The sequence below is a fragment of the Micrasema longulum genome, unplaced genomic scaffold (assembly GCF_059751315.1).
Source record: "Micrasema longulum isolate JH-2025_06_02 unplaced genomic scaffold, ASM5975131v1 h1tg001030l, whole genome shotgun sequence".
Classification (NCBI taxonomy): domain Eukaryota; kingdom Metazoa; phylum Arthropoda; class Insecta; order Trichoptera; family Brachycentridae; genus Micrasema; species Micrasema longulum.
This window is the reverse complement of record NW_028278218.1, coordinates 9,034-26,889: the sequence shown is the minus strand read 5'-3', so window position 1 is coordinate 26,889 and position 17,856 is coordinate 9,034.

Sequence of the window (17,856 nt, the reverse complement as noted above, 5' to 3'; positions counted from 1 at the left end):
TTTATGTATGACGAATACAATATGTATACATTTAAAAAAAAAATCATTTTCAATGACAGGTTACCGATGAAGATACTTTAAATTTCAATGCAAATATACACATTTTCGGAAATAAATATCGATTTTACTTTATACCATCTCGGCATGTACCGATAGAGATAGCGTTCATTATCTGGCCCTGGGTCCGTAAGACTGATCACCTTACCTTTCATGTAACATAAATGATCTAGATACGCTGCAATGAAGAAGTTCAGTGGTTTTTAAAAAATATTTGTTAATAGACTATTAAACTAAGCCAAAAATATATTTTTTAAATCATATATATCGTACTCGTATTATCAGTGCTATGATTTTTTAAAGTTTTGTATTTCTTAAAAAACTCCGCGTCAGAGGTTCTCTTCCGCATATTCTCGATCAGTTCTGCTCAATGATTGGTCGATTGACGGCAAGCAAACCGGAAATCTTTCATAACTCTCTTATCATCGGTTGATTCATGTGAACTAGTGACGTCGTTCAAAGTAGTTCGTTTTTATTAAAATATTTTTTTTCTTACATTTTCAAGAAACTTTGCCGTACAATTGAATACTCTATTTTTTACCGCGCGCAAGAAAACATTTTTTGTATCTAATTTCCTGTAGGGCTGAAGTTCCTCACTGCAGTGCCCTATGCACCACTGAGTGCCGATGGGGAAATGATGACCATTATTGTGTTACGTATAGTCTTTAGATTAGTAATCTTTACAAACTTCTTAGTTTTACACATAAGACACAATATAATATTTATTTATACATCAACGGTTCAAAGAACATTTTACAAAAAATAATACAACATTAGTTTTTTTTTAAATCTAAGTTTTTTGAACAATAAAAATAAAAATAAATTTTAAAAAAAATCATCAAATATGCCTTTATGCTCTGTAGTTGCAAGACGTGTTGGGATATTTATTTTACAACGCCTCTTAGGTGATTTACACAAAAAATGACGCTGCATAAAATATCAATTGTAATAATAGAATTTCAACCACCCACTTGGACATGGTAATGTAAGTGAGGTACAGCAACGTCTTTGGGGTGATCTGCACGAATATGGCGATTTACAAATCATTCGAAATTACGTTTCTCTCATTATGTCGTCACAAATTCGACTATTTTGCTTCTTAAAAAAATCTATCTTTTCGAAAAATCCTCTACAAATGCGACAGTTATGTAAATAATTTTAAGTTGTACCTTTAGAACAAGGAATTAATTCCAGGTATATTTTGTTTCCCATATTTCTGGAAGTCCATACTATGGGCAAAAGGATTATTACATTTACTACCTATCCTGTCGAACTGTTTTTAAAACGGATCCTTTGTCGGAAATCCCTTTGGGTCACCATGGTATTTATGGTTAAAATAATATATGTTTTAAGGAATACCAAGTAAATACTTATTTGCCACTAAACACCATATTATCAAGTACCTAGGCCCCGATTACAATGGGAACAGAGTTATCTTCGACTGTCTATAAAGAAAAACCAATATTTGTGTACGAAAATAAGTATATTTGCATGAACATTTAATGTATCTTCGTCGGTAACCTATAATTGAACATGTTTAGAAGAAAAAAATGCATGCATTTCTGATTTTCATACAGGAAACTCTTTTTTATTTTGCATTTAAAATGGAAGATAAATGTCAACTTCCCATTGTAATCGGTGTCCAGGGTACGTATTCTGAAGTTAAAATTTATCTTCAATTTTATCTTTTTTTAATTTTTTTATTTTATTTTAATAGTATAATTGTACATTTTTACAATTTAATAAAAAATTCACTTGTTATATTTTTACTAAAACTTAAACTTAAATCCCACCAAGCCACTTTCTGTAGCTTGTTGGTGAAGATTATATTTATACTAACTTAATAATATTATTTACATTTATAAAAACAATGAATAACAGATAAAAATTAACAGCCCTTAAGATCAGAATAAACATGTTTATACAAATAATAATATATAACATTTATTTGTTTATAAATTTGTATAAACCACTTAATTTTTTTTTAAATTACATTTCGACCGGTTTCGAGGTTACTACCTCATCGTCAGGAATTTAATGACGGAAGTTTTCCTGACGATGAGGTAGTAACCTCGAAACCGGTCGAAGTGTAATTTAAAAAAAATAAAAAAAATTAAGTGGTTTATACAAATTTATAAACAAATAAATGTAAAATGTCATACCACAAAGTGAAAAATGTTTTTGATAATAATAAATAATATATATATTTTTATTTTTTTAAATACAAGAAAATATATGAAAAATTAAAATATTTACACCTAAGCTACTATTCATATATAAACTTTTGATCGAGTAGCCACTCTCTTATTTTGCTCTTGTTACAATGTGAGTTAAATTTAAGTTTTTTTTGGTAATAAATTAAAAATTCTAGGTACTAAATATTTCAGAGTTCTATTTCCATACTTATTGCATACTTTTGGTACTACCAAGCCATCATTAGACTACAAAGTAAAATTATGTTTTCTGTATGAAAAATAGAATGTTTACATTTTTTTTTCTAAACATGTTCAATTACTGATTACCGACAAAGTACTTTGAATTTCATACCAATATACACATTTTTGTACATAAATATCGATCTTAGTTTATACCGTCTCGATATGTACCGATGAAGATGATTGTGTTTTGAGACTTTCCGAAAAGAGACTACGCTGCATTGGAGAAAAAACACACCTAACATGTAAAATATGCATATTTCTGTATGTCAGAAGTAAACTACGGTATTTCCAAATATAATGAAATTAAGTTTTTACTATGTCAAAATTAATTTTTTCGTCCTCTTTTACATAGTAAATAACATAAACTTATAATTTCTTTAAAAATAAAGAAAATTTATTTTCCTATTTATGGACTGTATTTTTGTGCAAGCAGGGGTTGTAAATCATGATTTTATATAATTATGGAGTTTAAATCAAAGTAATTTAAGTACAAGGTAATAACAATTGTATGAATTTAAGTTTTGTTTAAATGTATATAATAAAACCAGGTGTAAATCATATAATTTTGTGAAGTTATATAATGAAAATGTATTTGAGTTATATGTATTTAAATTTTATTAAAACTATAACAGGGGCCGCTGGTTGGTAGTTCCATCGACCGTGCTTGAACTTGCATATAATACCAGTCTGACGATGTCGGTCACGACGAAACCCGGTCACCGGTAAAAATTTATGAATTAAAGTGAAATAAAACTTTATACGTATTTTTATTATTATAACTAATTAATTTAAAGTAACAGCTGCTACTAACAACAGCTGTTTTTTAATTAGGAGATAAGGCTATAGATCAGAGGCGGTTCCTTAGTATGTGCATAAGTGCAATACACTGCCAAGTTAAAATTTGTGTAAATAAATTAGTAATTTTATTGATATTAAAACTATGTTATAAGGAGTTAGAAAGAAATAGGGATTCGTTGCAATATTATACACGTAAACATCATAATATTCAATACTAGCGCCAAAAGATCTAGCGAAACTCTAGCGGACGATTTTATCATCTTGTCTACGCATGCGCAATCGTCGCAGTGCATATTCTGTTTGGCACAATCTTTTACCCTGAATTTGTAAGAAATATATCATATCTCCTAAAATCGTCATTTGAGCGAGACAGACAATGCTTCATACCGATGAATTGTGCGTTAGAGGGAGAAGATAATATACATATTTCGGGCATTGCCAACGCATGCGCAGATTTGAAGTTTGTTTGTAATGTCACTTTTAACATGCGTAATAATATGATATTAGCACGAATTTAGTTAACTATAACGTGCGTATTATGTTACGCGGTCTGTCATACTATTGCTCGTTTATCGCGTCAGATCTATCATATTATTTATTTATTATATATATGGCCTAAGCCGATTACAACAGTTACATGAAGAAACATAACTGCAAGAAACTGAACAAAAAGAACATAAAACTATTTAGCAAAGACAAACAAGGGCAAAACAATAATTGTATGCAATATATTAAAAAAAACGAAAGACCAAAAACTTTGAGCTAAACCATGCCAATCCAACTTCATCCCACACTGTTTAGTCGCGAAGAGATCTACGAAAAGCCGGAAGATCTATCCCAAAAAATTCCAAGTCGTGTGATGAATTGAGTAATATACACATTCTGGACATTGGTGCATATAAACCAAAGTTGCTCTTAGAAGATTTTATAAATAGCAGATTTTGAGTTCTGGTGACACGGTTGGGAACATGAAAAGAAATTGATTGCAACAGAGATGGGACATCACTTAAAGCATTAAGTATTTTGAAAATGCATATAAGGTCCATCTCAGTTCTACGTCTCTCCAATGAAGACAGATTAAGAGATTGCTCTATTTCAAAATAGGAATATTTACCCCTTTGTAATCCGAGCATCCATGCCACTTTTCTTAGAAAACGGTGTTGGACAGACTCGATATGGTCAATATGAGTCCTGTAGAATGGAGACCGAATAGGAGAAGCGTATTCTAGATGGGGTCGAACTAGTGAGCAATAAAGAGTTTTGATGGTATTAATATTTTTGAAGTCCGCCGTCCCTCTATTGATAAAACCGAGAAGTTTGAGAGATTTGTTTACAATATTATCAATGTGTTCACGATATGAGAGTTTACTATCTGAAGTAATGCCAAGATCCTTTATCGACGAAACCATTGAAAGGAAAGTATTTTTTAGTTTGTAGTTGAATTGTATAGGTTTTTTTCGTCGCGTGAAAGATATTATTTTACATTTGTCAATGTTAAGTTGAAGACAATTGACAATTATTATAATATTATTGAACCTTATAATATACAAGTTGACAAAATGTAAAGAATTGCACTACCAATGTTTTCGGTCAGGAGCCGCCACTGCTATAGATATAAAGATAAGGTTATATCTTCGTCAGATTTATTGCTGTATTGGCGTCATATTCATTCTTTGCATAGCAAGGATAAATATTTTTTGTATTAAATCCAGCATGTTAATACAAATTTTACTTTCCAAATCCGGTGTGAAAATTTATTTTTAAAATTATTATTTATTTGATTACTCGAAATACAACTTCATCATTAAAATAACAAGAGATATATATTAAGTGATTGTAAAACATTTCTCCCCAGTATCCTTATTGATTTTGAAAATACAATTAATTTTCAATCCATTTAACATGTTTTTGTCGGTATTCATAGCAGAGGCGGTTCCTTAGTATGCGCATAAGTGCAGTGCACCGCCAAGTAAAAATATGTGCAAACAAATTAGTAATTTTATTGATAGTAAAAATATGTTATAGGTAGCTACAAAAAAACAGGGATTCGTTGCAATATTATACTCGTAAACATCGTAATATTTAATACTAGCGTCAAAAGATCTAGCGAGATCGACTCTAGCGGACGATTTTCACATCTTGTCTACGCATACGCAATCGTCCCTGTGCATGTTCTGTTTTGCGCAATTCTTTACCCTGAATTTGTATGAAATATGTAATTTCTCCTAAGGTCGTCATTTTAGGGAGACAGACAACGCTTCATACTGGTGAATCGTGCGTTAGAGGGAGAAGATAATTTACATACTCCGGGCATTGCCAACGCATGCGCATATTTGAAGTTTAAAGTGCGTTTGCAATGTCACTTTGAACATGCGTAATGACATGATATTAGTACGAATTTAATTGATTTAGTATCCTATAACGTGCGTATAATGTTAGGCGAATTTAGCGTTCTTAGTTCCGATGCGCGGGCTGTCATTCGTCATACTATTGCCCGTTTATCACGTCAGACCTGCTATATTGTTATAATATCATTGAACTTAGTATACAAGTTACAAGTTAACAAAATGTAAAGAAATGCACTGCCAATGTTTTCGGTCAGGAGCCACCAGTGATTCATAGTATGTGATATTTCCCTAATACTACAAATTCATAAAAGGATGCACATCAAACATTTTGAGATTACTGTTTCCTGGGACTATTATCGACCAGAATACCCGGAGTAGTCTCGACGTTTTCCCACGAAGGTGCCATAATATAAATATGGAAATGGAAGTTTCGTATAAACAGCACGGCAGTAGCTTATCTGATATGTGATACACTCCTACACAGGCAGCTAATTGTGCCTGCAACCACAATACCACTACCAAAACAAGACGCCTTTATCTGGACACGTGTAGGAGTGTGTATTGGTTACTGTTTCACGAACACGATACGCAATTTCTTTCCGATTTTATCATCACTCCTAACCTTGTATCTGTCACTAGCCAAGAATGCTTGAATTTATAAGGATTCATTATTACTAAATATGATCAAATGTGTATTTGTATATAAACGCTTACCGACTTTTCTATGTCTACCGGTTCCGAGACGTACCCGTCTCTTCATCAGGACTACAATAGAGAAATATCACATACTACGAATGCCGATAAAAATATATGAAATGGATTTAGAATAATTTATTGTATTTTCAAAATCAATATGGATATTGTGGAGAAATGTTTTTAAGAAAGTGATATTTCCCTATTAACCCAACATGCAAAACCCACTATACACCTTCATCATAGTTGATGCGCAAAATTATAAAACCAACAGGACATGCATTTTAATAAGCAATCCTTACATGCACTGATTAAATTATGCATTTTTTTATGCTGTTGTAGAAATAGTTGAAAAAAGAGGGAAGGGATGAAGGGACGGGCGGGATTTTAATAGGTACGGTGACGATTACAATGGAGCATCGTATAACGGGCTATATTGAAATGTTGTTTGATTATTGATCAAAGGAACATTATTTTTTAAAGCTTCCCTCATCTGAAATATTTCCATATGATTTACTTTAAACCCTTTATTTTTTTTGTGTAAGATTTTCACTCCAGTGTCTTTATTAAAGCCATGGTTAAAATTAACAAGACACCTCATGTCTCGCATTTAACACGAATACCAACATTTATTGATTTTATCGATCGACTTTTAATATCTACCGGTTTTGAGTCGTACCCGTCTCTTCGTCAGGACACTCACCTCACCAACATGAAAATACTAAAATACACTTTCACCTTTACCGTCACCGTAGTATACATAGTATTTACAAAAAAATACATAAATTACACGCAGAGTTAAAAGGGATGCAAACACCACCATGTCCGAACATGCACTAAAATTAAGTTAGTGATATTTAACGATATGTTGCAGAATGTGTGGAAGTGGGAATTATTACATAATTTAAAAAAATATCTTTTTATGCCAGTTTGTTTAACCAACAATATTTTGATCATGGCTAAATGTTTGTAGACAGGCTGAATTTCGCTCCCTATTAAGATCTAAATTTATTGCAAAAGAGAGAGAAAACATTTTTGAGAAGGCAATATGGAAGTCTATGCATTCAAAGGGCTTATCGGCTGGTTCATGTGGCCACTTTACACACCGGGTAACATTCCTTCAATGCCGTTTTTAACCATCTCACCGCCCGCCCTTTTATATCTAGCCTTGTTTCGTATTTAATGTTCACTTTCCTTTCTCGGGATCCATGGCGCTCCTTGGCTCGATGTTTCCTTATTGCGCCCATCACACCCGATTAACCCCGAATCCCGAAACAGTTTGCCAAGATCGAATATTATTCCCCCGTCTGCTGAGGCGAGTAATAACTAGTTAACGTCCGATCTTTAACCCTAATCTGCCGGCAAATTTATAACACCGTACTGCAGAATAGGTAAAGTAATATTGCGTACATTTGATTTCGTTTTAAAACAAAAAAAAAACAAGAAAGTTTAAGTGCTTTTTAGTGCAAGCCAAAAATTTTTATTTTATTTTTATATACCAGGATTTTTCTCCTTAAGTAAACTTGCAGATTTCACAAATTCTTTAAAGATTCTCGATTTGAAAAACAGTATTTCAAACATAATTTCTTAAGGACTATTTTTCTTTGAGATTATACTTTTGACATGTGACTCGCAATACATGCGGCGCTCGACGCAGCCGTTTTTGGCATTATTCATTTCTAGAACAAATCGGCCAGTTGACATTTCAATCGTTATGCGAATACTTAATACTCACTGAATTCATTGTGCTATTTTTTATAAACTTTTATATAAGTTATGTCTTAAATTAATGGATAATACTATAGCTCCACGATACAATATCACGAAGTTACGTCGTTTGAGTTGATTTAATAGATGAGAGTTGATGTATCACACAGAACCACAGAAAAAATAGCAATTTTTAGTACCTACGTTTATTTTTATTATTATTATGGATAACTTATAAAGCGCCATTTTCGTAATAAAATACCTCAAGGGCGCTTAACATGGTGATTCTATTGTTAAATTAATTTAATTGAAGCTTTTAAATTTGTAATTTAATTAAAACAATTTATTTTGTTGTCACGTGCTACGGATTCATTCAAATGATTTACACTATATTACCTACATATAGGGACAAATAAATTATATTTTTTATAGCTTACCTGTTAATAAAATCACCGTTGGCCACTGATTCACAGTTTATCCACATTTAGTCATACTTTCATTTTTGCTGCCGAAAGCTATCAAATTCGATTTACGGACATTCATCAGCAAATCGCTCCCCTCGCATACATCGTAGACCTTTGTTACCAAGAATTGCTGTTCCTCTTTGTTGTTAGCAAGAAGCTCGACATCATCAGCATACTAAAGACAATTGTCAGTAAAATCACCAATTTTTGCTCCCATTCTTGAGCCTTTCAGTTCTTTCATACAGTTATCGTTTTAAACCTACTGGGAATTTCAAAACTGCGTTTAAAAAGTGCGATGGAATTTTTTTATCTTCGGTAACTCGTTTCCCCGCTTCAACTTGCCGCCATTCACAACTCACAACGCCACGCCGCGCCGCGAAACATCTAATTAAAACAACCCAAAGTAACACCGGCGCGGCGTGTAAAACAATGCATTTTCGATGCATTATGCAGGTCAACGAATGCTTCACGCCACAACGCACTGCGGCTAGAATAGCCGCCCGACTTGCGTCGATTCTGCACGCACTGGCGCCGGATCCCGTGCTAATAATGTAGTTAAATTATGATTTATCTGACAGATACTTTTTGCACGAAAAAAGTTTGAAAGGGCCGCCATCTTGACGGCCGTTTTTCGAAGCCGCTTGTCATTTGTTTGTGTTCGAATTAATTTTATGGCTATTCTACAGCACTGCCAATGGGCTGGAGTACGGGTCGATTAACTAGAGCTGGCGCGTTCGCTAAACTTACACAAACGCATTTCAAATATATGAAGTGTTGATTTCAAAAATGTTCCATTAAATTTTAACCAAATGTGCTATCTTTTTTAAAATCCGTGTCGAATTTTAGAGTTGTGTGTATTAAAAAAAATACAATGGTAACATTACAACAGAGATGAATAACATTTATGAGAAGGTTATAAAGAAGTCTTGGTATCTACAGGGCTTATGACCTGTCATTTTCTGGTTAAAGCGGCCACTTTACACTGTGTAACATTCACCATTCTGCCCATATTAAAACATCTATATCCCTTCAACTCTTTCATCTGTTGATGTTTGTGAAGTGAAAGAGCTGAAACCTTTATTATATTACATTCTCTATAATGTTCTTCATCTCTGTTGTAATATATTCATACTCAAACCTCCCCAGGGAGTTAAATCCTTGTCTACAAAAATTTAAACAAACTCAAAATATTGTAGAAAATACAATAGGTGTAGAAAATGCAAAATACATATTAATTACTTTTACGTTATATGTTTTTTGTCGGCCTCGTGGTTTTATGGTCAGCACGTCTGCCTACCATGCAAGAGGTCTCGGGTTCGATTCCCGACATGGTTAACATGAAATATTTATTTAAAAGTGTGTTTTTATACTAGAAAATAACAAATTTAAGAGCTTCAATTAAATTAACTTAAGAATAGAATCACCATGTAAAGCGCCCTTGAGGTATTTTATTACGAAAATGGCGCTATATAAGTTATCCATAATTAATTAATTAATAGTCCCCGGACTGGTACCCGAAGCATAAGACTGATCATCTTACCTTCATGTAACAAAACTGATCATCTCTTCATGTAACAAAACTGATCAAAATACGCTGCGATTGGTGTACCAATGCAGTGCCCTATGCACCATTCGGTGCGGTTAGGGAACAATGATAATTTTATATTGAATATAAAATAATATTTTGTGTTCATAATTTTCGACGAACTAAATATTAAAAAATCTATTTTTCTGCCGCCATTTTCGGGTGATTTTTTGCCGGGAGCGACAAGTTCTAAAATAAATATACGAAATTTTCTTAACTGACTTTTTGCTCTACACCAAAGAATTTTTTTTTAAAACATAGCACATTTGTCTTAAATTGAATATGAAAGATTTTTACATCAATATTTTGTGTATAAAAAATGTGTTTAGGTAAGTTTTGCGAACGCATCAACACTAGATAATCGAACTATATATGATTTGATTAAATGAAAAAATATGTTTATAAAGCAGTGTTATTAATCCATAGCTAAACATTAAATTTACATTTTTACTATTAAGAATCGCAGCAAAATTCAGACGAACGCAGAAACATCCTGTGTATATTTTATTACCATATCATTAGCAACTAACAAAGCAATAGTAGTCTACGTCACGCTCATAAGCGCGTCTGGGCGCGAGAGCGACAGATATTGTTTTCATAATGCGTTTGTGTAAAATATGTTTATAGACCAGTGTTTTTAATCTATAGCTAAACATTAAATATATATTATTATATTTTTACTATTAAGAATCGCAGCAAAATTCAGACGAACGCAGAAGCATCTTGTGTATATTTTATTACCATATCATTAGCAACTAACAAAGCAATAGTAGTCTACGTCACGCTCATAAGCGCGTCTGAGCGCGAGAGAGACAGATATTATTTTCATAATGCGTTTGTGTAAGTTTTGTGAACGCGCCAGCTTTAAATAATCGACCAGGTACCAAACATTTTCATATTTTTTTCGTTAATTTTAACTGTGAGTTTTATGTTGCGAAAGATTTAAATGTTTTGACGAGTAGTTTAAAATGATTCCTGCGTTGAATTTCAAACAATCGGAAAGCCATTTAGTAAGTAAAATGACTGTAGATAATACAAAATAATAATATTTCACAGTGGGGAGGTGTCGCCAGCGCCGCCATCTTCAGGTATAGAATGCGCGGGCGGGCGGCAAATTTCTTAGAAATGAATGGACTGCAGTAGGAAAATTTTGGGAGCGGTTTTTCGATGCGAGTCAATATAATAATAATAATATTTGGCTGATTTATAAAGCGCCATTTTTTGTAAAAAATCATCTCAAGGGCGCTTTACAATTGTATACCTAAAATTACATTCTAACTAAACTAAAGTGATATATTATATTTCCAGATTTAAAATTGAGGGTATGAAAGTCTAAAGAAGTGGGATTTTAGTGGGGATCTGAACTGACTGGGACTGTCGATGATTCGTAAGTTTGAAGGCAATTGGTTCCAGGCAGAGGGGCTGGCGGCGGCAAAAGCACGATCAACAAATCTAGTGTTTGGGGAGCACCGGATTTCGACAAGTTTTCCTCTTCCTGAATCAAATGCTGACCTAAGAGTAGATTTTCTTTGACATGTATTTTCCCTAATACAGAGGTCCGATAGGTATTTTGGAGCCATTTCATGAAGGGATTTGAATACTGTCCAGCAAAGCTTGTATTTTGTATCTCTGGGCTTTTTAACCAGTGTAAATCTCGAAGATGTTGTGAGATGTGGGAATATTTTTTTACTCCCGTAATTAGCCTTGCTGCTGCATTGAAAACAGATTGAAGTTTATTAGTTTGATATTTTGGGAAAGTTAATTTGCGTTAGAGAAGAAAGATTAATGTACAATATTAAAATTCCACACAAGTCATGTTAAAAATAGCTTTGTCTTCAAAGGTGTAAAAAATTATAACAATCTCCCCAATGAACTTAAAACTATTAAAAATAATACATCAATAAATTCAATCTCTAACACGAATGTGTGGGAAATCAATGTATGACAGGGTTACGAATGATGTAATCAGGCAAGAGTGTAAATCTGAGCCAAGTATAATTGATAAGATTAAGAAAGGGTCTCTAAGATGGTTTGGTCACGTAGAACGAATGGACGACGAAAGAATAGTAAAACAAGTATGTATGGCGAAAATAAACGGTAACGTGAGACGAGGACGACCTAGGAAGACGTGGCATGATCAGATAAACCAAAAGCTCAAGTCTGGTCATGTCAAAAGCAGACAGAATCGAAAGGCATGTATGACAAGATGTATAAATGTGGAAGAAGCTAGGAATGTATGCCAGGATAACTAGTATGAATGTATTAATATTTTATGTTTTTTCTTTATATGTCCTATGCTTTTTTGTTCTCATGTACTCGTATATTCAAAATTATATAAACTCTTATAAATAAACAACTACAACAGTGTAAGTCACTCTCCAAGCACAAGAGTTAGTCTCTTTTTTGGAGAGTTACAGTGATAACATTTACTAGATGTATAAAAGTCGATCTGTATTGAATTTTTTTTAAACATATACATTTTATGAAATTTATTAATAAAAATATATATGTATATAGTGGATGGGTATTAAGAGGGTGCTTTGATTATTTCATTATTGTCGCGTTCACTTGTTTTTTAGATTTAAAGAACTAAAATCCGCTTAACATTATTTTACCTCCATTGATTATGTTTCCCTATTTTCCCCCTAGCCTGTCGGTACCCATGTATATATAAATTTGAATATTATTTATAACTGAGTTATTTTTAAATAAGTCTAGGGTGGATACTGACCAGCGTTACAAGGCGTTATGTAACATGATACAAAGTGCGAGCATTCGTGCAGTCAGTACGGGTAAACTAGCGAGCAGCAAGCCGCTCGTCGCTCGCTCCAGTGCTTCACCCGGCTGTCGATTTTTCAGCGGATCCTTAGACTGAATCGCGTAGATTCAGTCAGTACGCCGCGGCAAGTCTTTCCGAATCTTGACTGTGAGTGGCAAGAAATCTGGAGCACGGGCGAGCAACGAGCATGTTACACGGTTTTTACAGCAAACGACGTTATGTCCATGCTCTCTGCGAACGTTATATTACGTCGCGTAACGCCAGTCAGTACCCACCCTTTTCAGAAAACATATGTCAACATCTAAGATAAGTGGAATAAGCTCCCACTAATTCCACTTTAGTTTCTATCTCCGATTTATTTGTTTGTTTTTTATATAGATTCCATGATTACACTATTATCAATATTCTATATTTGTAATATTAGTTTTGTGTCTCCCGCAGATGAGAGTAGTGCCCTCTCGAAACTAAAGTTGTGTACTTTAAATAGAATATACGTGTAACACTAATAACAAAGTTTTTATTTTATAATTATTCATCATGAAGTGTAATGAAGTGAATGCCGATTCAATAAATAGTATAATATCTTTTATTTGAGATTTTTTTTATTACTTTGTTATTAAATAAACAGATATTGCATTAGTAATATTATTTTTAGAGGATCTTTTGGGCATGACCCGTGACAGTTAAATGATAACTTCAATTTCTTGCGTCATAAAAATAATTTTATGTAAATATAAATAACGATATTTATTACTTTAATTTATTATTCGTTACTTGAACTGTTAATTAACACTTACTTCAATAATAAATATTTTCTAGATAAAGTACTTTTTATTTTTAATTTTTAATTGGTTAGATAGGAATATCACGTTTATTATTTTTATTCAAATTTGTTCAATTCAAGATTTTGTTGACATACATATATTAGAACCTCAAAGTAATAACACGCTACCGCTTATACTGCCGCCCATATGGACAAAAACCATGCTAGGATTATCAATCACGAAATTAGGTACAGTTATCTGCAAAACAATTAGCCGTAGGTACTCAGATCCAGAATTGCAATCGCAATGACGAAACTGTCCGTTAAACATCTGTAAAACCAAACTCAAAATTTGCAACGATTTCGTTTGAGGACAGCGCGTTAATAATGAGATTAATATGCAGTTTAATGTTTAAGTGTTTTGAGCTGCATCGATGTCGAACATAAATTTTGGCGTTTTATCCAAAAATTCTCTTATACGAGGTTAATAAAATCAGGGTATTGATACTGCCCAAAATCGGACTTGTCGTTTAGATTAACATTAATTTATGCTTTTTGTCTTTATTTTACAAACCATAACAGGTTTTACGAAGATTTTTTAAGAGTTTTTTTTAAACAATAAGTAGTTTTACATAACACTTGTCTACATTGTTTTGAAACTTATTCAAAATAATAAAAAATGTGCTCTTTTTTTATTAAAAAAAATCGCTTATCTGCAAATTTTACTTTATAGCTATTCGGCCTTTTTTACCATCGATAATGTGGGAATAATACCGCATTTCTTTTTTACTGTGGTAACTTTCTATTTTAATTCAAATCTGCTTTGAAAATCTAGACCCGATAATCTCTGTATGGCCCAGAGCCGCCTACTCTGGAATGCACCCGAACAAACAGAATAAACGCAGCACGAAATGGCCACCGACTCAAAACCTCCATTCTTTTTCCTCATTGTTAAAACACAACTTTAAACATTGACCCAACCTTTTGCAATAAATGCACTGCTGAAAACAAACGTGTTACTGGAGAATCCTTATACGAGGAAAAATGAATGATATGTCTTCAAAAGTTGTAATGGCTAGATAGAACTTACCTTTATTAGTTTTCTCGGCGTGTTTTATTATGAAGACGAAGACACCGCACTACGCATTTTAAATCGACATTCCCGCCCAAAAAAAAATAATTATTTTATTATTCGACAATATATAGGGTGTTCATTACACCTGGTCACATCCGAAACCACGATAATCAGTATGAGCAAGAAGACATGTTGGCACATTAAAATATTTTTTTAGAACGAATCAAATTTAAAAAAATAAAATATCAAAAAAAGGATATTGTTGCTTACTTCTGCAGGGCAAAAACGAGGAGGGGGAGGGGGAGTCTGAAACTGCGTCGCGCTCCCCTCACTTCTCCCCTGCAGAAGTATGCAACCATTGTTTTTTTTAAATGTTTTATTTAAAAAAAATTCTTTGTCCTAAATATTTTTTTTAATATGCTAATATGTCTTCTTTCCCATACTGATCATTGTGGTTTCGGATGTGAAAGGGTTTAAAGAACACCCTGTATGTATATTTAAAAAAAAAAAGTAATTTTCTTCTTACAGCTTGTGCGTGGGTATACATGATTTTATCAGTTTTACGTTACAGCACGTACACAATTAAAACACACTGTATAAATATTGTAAGATCAGAAACAAAAAATAAACCTTGAAGAACAAATGAAAACTCAATGTTTCCCAAAAATCAGTATCTCTAATAAATTCTTGTAATTTGTTTATGAATGCTTTACTATCTAGAGTCTAGAGACGGTGAACGATGTATAGTTAGAGTATCATTGGCTGGTTAAAGTGGCCACCTTACTCACTGTATAAGATTCACCATTCTGTTAATTGCTAGTTAATTACAGAATACCGGGAATGAATATGCATCACATTTTGATATACTTAGTTTATCTCTGCCTAACTTTAAAAATAAAGTGACCCACATATTTTTATCAAAAAGAGCAAATCATCTTCCGAAGATTGGGTTGGAATAGTTATAATTTGATTGATTAATGTATTTTGTTAATGTATAATTTCTTTAAAATATATATGTATTTCAAGTAAATTATAATTAATAATGTGTACAGTACGAGCATATTAATATTTCATACTCGATTTTTTTATTTTATTTTTAAGCACTCTTTATACCACATATATGTAAATGGCAGAAATGCCGTATATAAATAAATAAATTGAGTTGGCGTTTATTTTCTAGAACTTCATATTGTCATTTCGATATACTTTTCCTTTGATTACAAAATCGAAAATATTAATCTAGATAAAGTCAAGACCTCGGAGTTATCATGTACTGTTAACTTACGAGGGCGGATTAAAAATAAAGCTACCTAAGTGGGGAAAAAACTTTTTTTTTTTTCAAAAACCATTTATTTATCAACATAGTCTCATTTTACTTCGACACACTTAGTAAGACGATATTCCTACTTTTTTATACCATCTGAATAATACGATTTCGGGAACCTCTCAAAATACGCGTTAGTTTCGGTTATCACTTCTTCGTTTGAGTGACACTACTATGACACTAGTGATTTTACTAATATGTTCACAGTAAAAGCATTATATTGCTCTCTTGTTTGCCTCTTTTAGATGCCGTGATCTGGTCACCCTTCTATGCATGCCGAATAAATCATATCGAATCGGTGCAACATCGTTCTCTAAGAAAAGTAGTATGGATGATCGGCCTCGAGAGAGGAGACTACACTTACGGAGAAATGGAGCCAATGTTAAAAATCTCAAGTCTACAAAAAAGTAGAAATTACATTCACTCAATATTTGTGTTTAATTAACTGAATGGCTTAATTGATGTGCCATCGTCACTGTACCAAGTGGCATTCAATTTTCCGATCCGCCGGTTGCGAAATAATAATGTGATATTCCTTGATCAGCACAGCACAAACTATGGCTTGCATGCACCAATGTCCTGATTGTGTCGCATTGTAAACTCCGGACAAGATCTGGATTTTGTCGGTGCAAGTCTTTCTAGATTTAAACAATCTCTAAGATAGAAGTGACGTAGTTATTTTTTTATTTTTTTTAGTAGCTTTAATTTTCTTTAATTGCATTTTATTTCAATTATACCTGTACATATTAAAAGAAAATGTGTTTGTTATGGACTGGATACGTCCGTAAATAAATAAATATCAAACACTGATGTGAGTCTATTTTTTTCATTATTATGTTCATTATTCCCTTTCCGCACATTATGATGCTTAGTATCGCAGCGCATCTTGATTTTTTTGTCATGTGAAGGTAAGACGATCAGTTTTACACTTCAGGGGCCAGTCAAAGAAACATAAAAAATGCAACCCATTCATTTCAAATCAATTTTCTTTTCTTCCTTTCGTAATTCATGTTCACCCTTGCTACGAGTAGTTCCATCGTCCGTCGCTGCACTCCGCCCTTTCATTTTAATACAAGGGCTTATAAACATTCTTAAACCCTTTTCTATCAGATTCCCAAACGCAGCATCCGGTCGGGATGAGCCAATAGCATTCAACTCACAATCCTTGGAACCTTCAAAGGGCCAAAATATCACATGTCCAATGGGCCCTTATTTATACGCATCACAAAAGGGCCAAATTCTCGCTTGCCCGATTCAATAAATATCACAGATCATTTATAAAAGTTTTTTATTCACTTTGAAATCGTTGTCTAGACGTTACTGATATTTTGTTTGATGGATTTAGTATTGTAAAAAGGATCGCCTACGACGTGACGTTTAAGACTTATCATTAGAAATAAGACGTTTGATAAATTACAATCTAAGTATAGTCAACTCTCCCTTCCCGGTGATGTGTAGTCGTAGCTAGTCATTGGGGTATATACTCGTAACTAGAGTAAAAATAAGCGTTCGAAATATGATTCCTTAACTTGCGGCCAATTGGCATATGTGATAGAATGGGCTCTAGTATGTTGCGAGCATTCCTCGGCTTCTTTTGAACTTTTGCCTCTTCTCGCAATGACTAAAATGCCAAGATGTACGCTAAGATACTGCACAGATTGTTCGAGAAAAGATATAAAAAGTTATGGTAAAACCTTTCACCGTAATGTGGAACGGGAGGCCTGTTGACTACTACCAACAGGCCAGCTTCTCCCGAAGAGTTTTAAGTGGTTTCCTCTCCACACGAGCAAATGCTGAGAAGTTCCTGATTGGCCCACATAAGTAA